This window comes from Anolis carolinensis, chromosome 2 (assembly GCF_035594765.1).
Source record: "Anolis carolinensis isolate JA03-04 chromosome 2, rAnoCar3.1.pri, whole genome shotgun sequence".
Classification (NCBI taxonomy): Eukaryota; Metazoa; Chordata; class Lepidosauria; order Squamata; family Dactyloidae; genus Anolis; species Anolis carolinensis.
The window spans coordinates 5,559,746-5,570,720 of record NC_085842.1 but is presented as its reverse complement, the minus strand read 5'-3'; the positions used below and the strand labels follow the sequence as shown (position 1 = coordinate 5,570,720).

The window sequence follows — 10,975 nt, the reverse complement described above, 5'->3', positions numbered from 1 at the left end:
ACGAAAGTTGAAACAGGGAAACAGTATCAAGGTATTTGTTACTCGATCTGCAAGGGAGAGGCCATGGCCAGCTAGAGCACGCCACTGGCAAAGAGTTGCACTGGTTGCACACTGGCCTCCAACACACAAGAGACCCGCTCCTCGGCAGGGGGTTGGACTGGATGGCCCAGGAGGTCTCTTCCAACTCTACTCTTCTAGGATTCTATGAGAGTTCTTTCCCCCACCCTGGACCTTCCACAGACCTATAAAACCTTCCTTGCTGAGTTTTTTCCAACAGACCTCACAACCTCTGACATAGATGTGGGTGAAACATCAGGAGAGAATGCTTCTGGAACATGGCCAGACAGCCCGGAAAACACGCAACAACCCTGTGATCCCGGCCACGACAGCCTTTGACAACATGGGGTCATTGTGTGTTTTCTGGGCTGTCTGGCCATGTATGAACCAACCTGGACACAGTATATGATTTGAGAACACAGGAATGCTAGACTGCGCTAACAACCATCATGAGAAGCCACTGAAATCCACATGAAAGAAGCATGTGGACAATGTCAACAGAAAGGAGGAAACCATAGAAATGAACAAAATCTGGCTACCGGTATTAAAAAATTCTAGAATCAGGACAGTAAATAAGGAACAACACTCTGTAAATAGAGGAATTGCAGACAGGAATCAATCAGGGGCAGCTAACGCCTCTGATCGAAGGATTCCCCCAGGCAGGACAAAGCCAGGACATGAAGCTTGCAAGGACATTTAATGCTAATCAAGGTGATTAATTACAACATTCAGACTGGCCTCCTACAGACAAGAGTTCTTTCTTCCACAGATATATAAACCTCCCTTGCCTAATTTCCAACAGACCTCACAACCTCTGACAATGCCTGCCATAGATGTGGGCAAAATGTCAGGAGAGAATGCTTCTGGATCATGGCCGGATGCAGTCTGGAAAAATCATGACTACCCGGCCATGAAAGCCTTCGACAACACAGTCGCGCTGTTTGTTATTCACTTCCCGGAAAGAAAAGGGGGTAAATGAGAAATTGTAAATTCCTGGGGGAAAGTCCTCCTGGAAGACAGCAGATTGTGGCCAGACTCTGGGGTTAGATCAGGTCTGAGCCATCTGTGGCCCTCCCTCCAAGTGTTTTGGACTTCAACTTCCACAATTCCTAACTGGTCTATTCGGGCCACATAATAAAAACTCAGACTGCATTGTAGGGCGCTGTACATCCAGCCTAAATGGTGCTCCTTCTCCAAACTATACAGAGCGGGAAAAGCAGCAAATGGCTCCAGCCCTTGCAAATAATGATGGTTGTGATGATTGTTTTATTGATTGATCTCTTCCCCCCCCCCCCCATGAATAGGACTCAAGCAGCTAACTAGCTGTCAGTTAAAACAATCCAGCAGCACTAAAATCAGAATAAAATAAGATTTAAGAGCAATTAAATAGAAGGTTATAAAATATAGGATTAAATGACAACCCATTACAATATGTGTTGTTTCTAGCTTGCCAGCCTAAGTCTCGTTTAAGAGAAGAAAAAAGTGACATGTCAATAATAATAATAATAATAATAATAATGATAATAATAATCAAGTGTGCAAATGAAAACATTAAAGTTAAATATATTCAAAATCTGTGTTTAAAAACTGCATCCAACTCCTTTAAATAGAAAATATCCCAAACAGCACCACATGACCTTAAGAGCCCATTCTGTAACGCTTTCCATATGGGACCCCAGGATCCTATGTACAGTAGAGTCTCACTTATCCAAGCCTCGCTTATCCAAGCTTCTGGATTATCCAAGCCATTTTTGTAGTCAATATATCGTGATATTTTGGTGCTAAATTCGTAAATACAGTAATTACTACATAACATGACTGCGTACTGAACTACTTTTTCTGTCAAATTTGTTGTATAACATGATGTTTTCGTGCTTAATTTGTAAAATCATAACCTAATTTGATGTGTAATAGGCTTTTCCTTAATCCTTCCTTATTATCCAAGATATTCGCTAATCCAAGCTTCTGCTGGCCCGTTTAGCTTGGATAAGTGAGACTCTACTGTAGTTGAACCTTTTGCTCCTCCTCCTCCTCCTTAGAAACTTCAGCCTTGAATGATTCCGAGTTTAAAAATATCTTTTATGTCATACTAGCTTGGGTACCTGGCGCTGCCTGGGTTATTTGAAGAAATCAATGTTTTCATTGTACAAAATGCATACGGTCGTAGGTGAACTACAACTCACATCATGCCAGGTTAACCTCCAGAAACTTTGTGATGTTTGTGATGTTGGGCAAGTTTGCTCTGGATGCATCATGGGTGGGGTTCAGTGTGGCTGAAGGGTAAACTACAACTCCCACCATGGTGAGTCCGTCCCCTCCAACCCCTCCAGTGGTCATGGGGGTTCTGCGTGCCAGGTTTGGACCCGGTCCATCATCAGTGGAGGTCAGTTTCTCTGGTTGTGGGTGAACTACAACTCTCAGAAAGGAAGGTCAGTTCCCCCCAAACCCTTCCAGGAATCAAACTTCGGCATATCAGGTATGTGTGCCAAGTGTGGTCCTGATCCATTGGTGTTTGGGTTCACAGTGCTCTCTGGATGTAGGTGAACTACAACTCCCTCAAATCAAGGTGAATTTTCCCCGAAAACCTCCAGGATTTCTTGCTGGTCATAGGGGCTCTGTGTTCCAAGTTTGGTTCAAGTCCACCCTCAGTGGAGTTCAGAGTGCTCACTCATTGCAGGTAACTATAAATCCTAGTACCTACAACTCCAAAATGTCCAGGCCAATTCCCCTCAAAACTCACGGGTATTCAAATTTGGGCATATCGGGTATGCATGTCAAGTTTGGTCCAGATCAATCATTGTTTGGCTGTGGCGCAGGCTGGAGAGCAGCTGCAATGAATCACTGCAATGAATCACTCTGACCAGGAGGTCATGAGTTCGAGGCCCGCTCAGAGCCTATGTTTGTCTTGTCTTTGTTCTATGTTAAAAGGCATTGAATGTTTGCCTATATGTGTAATGTGATCCGCCCTGAGTCCCCTCGGGGTGAGAAGGGCGGAATATAAATGCTGTAAATAAATAAATAAATAAATAAATAAATATTGTGCTCTGGATGTAGGTGAACTACAACTCCCTCAAATCAAGGTGAAATTTCCCCAAAGACCTCAAGGATTTCTTGCTGGTCATGGGGGCTCTGTGTGTCAAGTTTGGTTCAAATCCATCCTCCGTGGAGTTCAGAGTACTCATTGATTGCAGGTGAACTATAAATCCCTTTACGTACAACTCCAAAATGTCCAGGCCAATTCCCCTCAAACCCCACCAGTATTCTAATGTGGGCATATCAGGTATGCATGGCAAGTTTGGTCCAGATCCATCAGTGTTTGGGTTCAGAGTGCGCTCTGGATGTAGGTGAACTACAACTCCTATAAATCCCTCCAAAGACCTCCAGCATGTTTTGTTGGTCATGGGGGTTCTGTGTACCAAGTTAGTTCCAGGTCCATCACTGGTGGGGCCTAGAGTGCTCTTTGATTGCAGGTGAACTATACATCCCAGTACCTACAATGGTCATAAATCAAGGTGAATTTCCCCTAGATCCCTCCAGTATGTTCTGTCGGCCACGGGTGTTTGGTGTGTCAAAGGTGGTCCAGGTCCATTGTCAGTGGGGGTCACGGTGCTCTGACTCTAGGCAGGGTGAACTACAACTTCCACCACTCCCCCAAACTCCTCCAGTGTTTAGTTCCTGCTCAGTTGTGGTCTGTTTGCTATGCAGAGTTGAAAAGAATAGGAAAGGGTTAAGGTAGAGGCAGTGGGCGGAGTCATGCAAATTCAACAGCAGAGGAAAGAGAGAGGAACCCTGGGATGCCTGCCTGTGGTGCAGGAAACACATAAAGTCTAGGATGAAATAGTCCCCAAATCGTTGGCTGGTGGGCTGTAGTGTTTGGGGAGGACTTTGGCAGGGTTTGGCCTACATGTTCATGGCACTTACTATAACTTACAATGTCAGTCGAGGGAGTGCCTTTGGAGGCTTCTCAGCACTTGGAACTAGAGCTGTTTGTGGAGGCGGGAGGCTTTCTGTGTAAACACATACAGATTTTCACTTTTTTATGTCTATAGAAGATAGATAAGATATAGATATAGACTAGCTTGGGGACCTAGCAATGCCTGGGTTATTTGAAAAAGGCATTGTTCGCGTTTGGATGTCAGGTCATATCAGTTTGGTAATCTGTAACACTTTTTATTAGAAAAAAACGTTGCTGTTTTGGACCACAATTCTAGATGACCACATCCAGCGACACCTAGAGTTACAAAGCTCCAGAAAATAACAGGACACTTTTAACGTTCAAGAAACAAACAACAGCAGAGGAGAAAATAAAATTATTTATTTATTTATTTGCTTACTTCATTTTTATCCAGACGTTGTTCTGATAATAACTTTTTTTAAAAGTCATCCCTTCTCTAGGACTGTAAAGCAAAATTTTATTTATTTATTTATTTACAACATTTATATCCCGCGCTTCTCACCCGAAGGAACTCAGGGCGGCGTACACAATTGGCAACAATTTGATGCTTACACATAGTTAAAACATAGCAATGAATAAAATCCAATTACAACACATTAGAACAATATCTATATATATAAAAGGGTGATGGAATCGCGGCACCGAGCAAAACAACAAAAGTAAAGGCCCCCCAACCTCGAAATTTGACAACACAACCCATCATCCATGCCTCTAGGTTGATACAAAAAAAAGAACCTCCACGGGGCCTTAAAAACCCAGCCGTCAACTTGGCTGGAAGGCCCCATGCTGGTTGGAGGAGGGGCTTCCACGCGGCGGGGCCTGTGACGCCAGCCGAAGAGGCCCGCGAGGCCCCAAGGTTTTTTTTCATCACACACACACACACACACACACACACACACACACACACACACATATATATATATATATATATATATATCACCCAAATAAAAATTATTATTATTATTATTATTATTATTATTATTATTATTATTATTATTATTACAAGTGGTGAGGAATAGTGGGCGTTATTGTGGAGCCTTGCCCTTGCTCAAGATGTCTGTCTGTCTCCTTGGGTGCCTGCATGCCCGGGGCCGGGCAGAGCTTGCTGGCGGGAGGCGTGTCGGGTCATAGGCGCGCGCCGGGCCCGTGACACGGTTCCGTCGCTGCGGCTGCTGCTCGGCCTTCGCCCCGCAGCCAGAGCGAACCAGCTGCTGGGCCCCAACCGCCGTGGCTTCAGCGCCGAGCCCGCCCCAGTAGCGCCCAGCATAGAGTGCCAAGTAGGGAGCAAGCGACGCCCGGCCGGGGTTGCATCAGCCTCCTCGGCGCCCCAGTTGCAGCGGATGGAGGAAGCAGCACGTTGGTAGGAACATAATAATAATAATAATAATAATAATAATAATAATAATAATAATAATAATAATAATTGCATATGATATATAATATTACAGGTCTGCAAGGAATACAGTGATCCTAATAGTATAATAGCTGGGTGTTATTACATATTACTATTATTCTAATATTTATGATTATATTATTCTAATAGTATACGATTATATTACTTTGATATATTATTATCATAATATTTAATTTTATATTGTATATTCTTATATTAGATTATTTTAATATATTATTTTATTATTACATAATATGATTATTCTAATATTATATTATTATATTATTCTAATAGTATACGATTATATCACTTTAATATATTATTATCATAATATTTAATTTTATATTATTGGAGATACAGTAGAGTCTCACTTATCCAAGATAAACGGGCCGGCAAAAGCTTGGATTAGCGAATATCTTGGATAATAAGGAGGGATTAAGGAAAAGCCTATTAAATATCAAATTAGCTTATGATTTTACAAATTAAGCATCAAAACATCATGTTATACAACACATTTGACGGAAAAAGTTGTTCAATACGCATTAATGTTATGTTTTAATTATTATATTTATGAATTTAGCTCCAAAATATCACGATATCACGATATCACGTTTAGCTCCAAAATATCACGATAACATTGACTACAAAAATGGCTTGGATAATCCAGAAGCTTGGATAAGCAAGGCTTGGATAAGTGAGAGTTTACTGTAATTATATTATTTTAATATATTATTTTGCTATTACATATTATTATTCTAATATTTATGATTATATTATTCTAATAGTATATTATTATATTACTTTGATATATTATTATCATATTTAATTTTATATTGTATATTATTATATTAGATTATTTTAATATATTATTTTATTATTACATATTATTATTATTCTAATATATTATTATATTATTCTAATAGTATATGATTATACTACTTTAATATATTATTATATTATTCCATCACCCTTTTATATATATAGATTAGATTATTATATTATTTTAATATATTATTTTATCACACACACACACACACACATCTACTAAAAAAGTCATTTCCTGGCCCTCAACTTTCATTTTGACCAGTGGCTCCCCCGGGCCTAGGCATAAGGGGGCCGGTCTGTCCTATTCTGTCCAATCTTCTCCTAGTCCAGCCAAACCAACAAATTCCTCTTCCAAGTTTCCTCCATATCTAGCCACAGGAGCTGGATTGGTATATCCTCCCCGATGGCCTCCTCCCCGGCCTCTTCCTCTCCATTGTCCTCTCTGCGGTGGTACTCCCCTCTGTATTCCTACCGCTCCTTGCGCGGAGGGACACTCATTCTTCCAATGACCTTCCTGACGGCAAATGGCACATTGGTTCTTCCCCAGGGGCACCCCTCTTCCTCTTCCTCTTTCTTTCTGCCACATTCCTCCTCTCCCTCTACTTCCACTTCCAAATTCCTTCCTCTTATCCCTTTCATCTAACATGTTCAAAAAAAATTTATGATCCTCTTCTCTGGTTTTCTTCCTTTCTTTCTTTTCTGCTTCATCCCTATGTATGAATACTTTGGTGGCTATATCAATTAATTGAGATAAATTCATTCCTGAAAATCCATCCTGCTTTTGTAACTTTTTACGAATATCTGGGGCAGATTGAGTAACAAATGAGGTATTCAATAAAGCTGACCCATCTTTTGATTCAGGGTCATGGGGACTATATTTTCGATAGGCTTCTAACAATCTTTCTAAGTAGGCGCCTGGGCTTTCTTCTTTCTTTTGTATGACTTCCTGTATCTTCTTAAGGTCAATTATCTTTGGAGGTCCTTTTTTCAAAGCTTCTACTAAAAATTCTCTATATCTAATTAAATAGTCCTTGTCTCTTTCTTTATTTGGATCCCAGTTTGGATTTGTCAAAGGAAATGTTCCTGCAGCCCAGTACAGTACTAAAACAGTACATTCTTTATTCTGACATTTCTTTAGCCATGAAGGCTGTGTGGTTACAGCAGTGTCCCATGCTGAAGCATAGGGAAATTGGTCAGGGTGAGCCACAGCCACTATTTTTAAGACTGCTCTAATATCTTTTAAATCATAACTACCTTCACTAGGCCATCCAATATTAAAACGTACCCAATCAATCTCACAATGACTCCTCAATTTTTGGGGACTATTACATCCTGGTGTCTGAGTCAACTTCCTAAACTTTGAAAAATTCTGTACCATACACTCAAGGGGAGTCAGAGACTCCTTACTTGATGACCCACCCATGTTCTATTTTTCTATCTTGTCTATCTACAAATACAATAAAACAATCAGCAACACAGAAGCGTGCACACAAATAGGGTTATTGAAGCACAAAAGCAGCAGGAAAAACACACAGGGACAGAGAAACAAATAGAGACGCAGAAGAACAAAAACCAATGAAGGTACAAACAAAAACAATAAAATAACACCACTTTACACTTCCCACCCTGAAAGTGTGTCCTTCCTACCTATGAGTGCGGATCGCCTCAAGCGAAACGTCACTCGGGGTTTCACTGGATGTCTGCAGCTATCTTAAAGTGAAATGTTCCCCATATACTTGCCTGATCCTGAAGGCCAGCCTTTTCCCTTGGTGCCTGTGGAATCGAAGCTGCTGGTTCTCAATGCACATCAGTCCGGAGGCAGGAAAGGCGAGGATCAGCCGGGCCGGTTCTCTTTGTGGGTACCCTTCTCGTCCCTTCTGATCAACGTCTTGCCTAGCCCCCCGAGTGAAGGCAATCAAGCCCCCAAGAGGCTTCGCCTTTATTCCTTTCCCACTGACTCGGATCCCGAAACGAGCCCCCAAGAATGTTGCAGCATACGTTACCCGTCCATTCGAGTGCAGTTGGGAAAGGAAGAGGCGGAGACAGCAGATCGATTTCCAGGTCTTTACTTTTTTGCAAAAGAGGGTGATCAGTGATCAAAGGACTGTCACAAAAGCTATGTTCAATTACACCAGTATATATAGTACAATTTGTGCTGACAAAATCAGTTTTCTACATATGCGCAGAAGATACAACATTTGGAAATTTCCCTGATATAATTATTAAACAGGTGAAAAACAGGTGTTCACGTGTACAGTTGCCCTCGACCTTCTAATTTTAGGTCATGTTCCAGGTCAGGGGGATGCAACATTTGCTGACGTATCTACATCTCCTGATTATACTTTTATGTAATTCAGACATCAGGTGATTCCAAAGATCAAATGTTCTATTTCTTACCATTTGATTTTTAAACTCTTTTAAATGATTATTATATTACTGAATTTTAAAAGCAGATCTTAAAGCAAACTCTTTTAAAATATAGGTTTCATCTTATAAGAACTATTAATCTCATTTATTTATTGTTTTCTTTTTCCTATCTTTTATATATTCTTTGAATATATATATGTATTCTTACTAAAGCTATAATCAATCAATGAATACTAAGCTGATCTTCCTTAGTGTCTGTTCTTGATTGTTTTCCTAATGTTAAATGTAATATATTTTTCTAAGTAAAACTGAAAAATATAATTCAAAATAAGGTCTTCTAAAATGCCTGCTATTTACACGTAGTTTCCGTAAGATGGCGCTCTAACACTGCATCAATTAAATGTCCTGAGATGTATTTACACATCCCGATCGATATATTGACTCATCTAGTTCATCATACCCTGCCAGTTTGACCTAGGTTCTTCTGTAAACAGAAGCAGAATCAACAAACAAAGTAAACATTCTACTGTGCCAAAGGGAGAAATCAATAGCTATGTTCCTTGTGGAAATATACAGAACACAGCTTTTCAGCATCTTCTGAACCAAGGTAAATTAGAATCTTTAATTTTCATCTTAATTAGAAAATTAATATTATATTTTTCCAATTGCCCTCACACTACTTTAATATATTATTATATTATTCCATCACCCTTTTATATATATAGATTAGATTATTATATTATTTTAATATATTATTTTATCACACACACACACACACACACACACATATATATATATACACACACACACACACACATACATACACACAGGTCAAATTATTTGCGCCGTGACTATAACAACACAACTATGCACAAAAGCCTTGCCTCAAGGTTCATACAACACAACCGAACCCCCAAAACGGAGCCGGGACACGCAAAACCCCCAAAACCGCTCTAATAAGAAAACAATATAATCTCTAAAATCAGGACAATAAATCAACACTCACAAGACAGGAGAATTCCAGACAGAAAACAATCAGACCCAGCTAACACCTCCCAACAAAGAATTCCTTCAATCAGGAAACACCCAGGCCTTGAACCTGCAAGGCCATTCAATGCTAATTGAGGTAACTAATTCCAACATTCATTCTTCCTGCACTCAGACTATTCATTGCTATTCGACCTGTCCGCCAACAAGCAATTCCACAAGGTAGAAAGCGGCCAGGCTTCTGAGCAGCAAGACTATTCACTCCTGTTCAACCACCCCAACCAGAATATACCCTCAGGTTTGTAAGCCATCAGGCCACTCCATCCTATTCAACCAGCCCAAGCAAGGAGGCCCCTATATAGAAACTGCCCAGGCTTAGTAGCACAAAGGCTATTCAGTGCAACTCCAATTGGCCACAGCAACGCGTGGCAGGGCACAGCTAGTAAAAATATAAAACATATGGTTAAAATCCATTCATCCAGTATCCTCATACTGTGGCCGTAAGTTACAACATTTCTACCCCGCCAATACAGGGTGGCTTACAAATATAAAATTTATTTATTTATTTATTTATTTCCAACATTTATATCCCGCCCTTCTCACCCGAAGGGACTCTGGGCGGCGTACAAAAATTGGCAGCAATTCGATGCCTACACATAATTAAAACAACAATAAAAATCCAATAAAACAATTAAAACAATATAAAAATATAAAACATATGATTAAAATCCATTCCTCCAAAATCCTCGTGCTATAAAACAATTACAATTGATTACAATTTAAATTAATTAGATTAAAACATTCATATAAAATGCCAACTATGCACATTTCCACTTTTGATTAACACAAGTAGCTAAGGAAGCTGTTTATGCAAAGACCAATTTTTCTCTCCAAAAACTGACAGCACTTTTCATCTTGCAAAAGTACAGGCAATCAGCAGTTAGAAATGAAAACAAGTCATCCAATCAATTTCTCACAATAAAATCAGGGAGGGCCAGATGAGGATGCTGTTGGGTCATTTTCTGTCTCATTTCCTTCCCGTTTCCATTATTTGCAGTAGGCTTGAGCACAGAAGACCTGCAGCCCAGAAATTCTGGCATCCCTCAATGTATGATGGTCACAACGCTTACTTGATTAATAAATAATAATAATAATAATAAATTTATTCTTATATCCCGCCCCATCTCCCCGAGGGGACTCGGGGGGGGGGGGGGCTCACAACAATAATAAAAACAGTGACAAATTACACATTGTAAAATCCAACATGAAAAGCAGTCATACAATCAATACATACATCACATGTTAAAAACAAGGAGATAAAACAGTTCTAGGCCGAAATAGAGGGCTTCTGTAGCTTCGTGGCAGAATTCACTCTGATGTGTCACTTAAAA

The 10,975-nt window shown here is 40.1% G+C and overlaps 1 protein-coding gene across 4 annotated transcripts in view; it reads right to left on the bottom strand.

The window, feature by feature from the left end:
- The window catches only part of LOC103282611 (major histocompatibility complex class I-related gene protein-like), a 206,533-nt gene that overhangs the window by 144,986 nt on the left and 50,572 nt on the right, over positions 1-10,975 (bottom strand). The gene's annotated exons all lie outside the window — the stretch shown is intronic.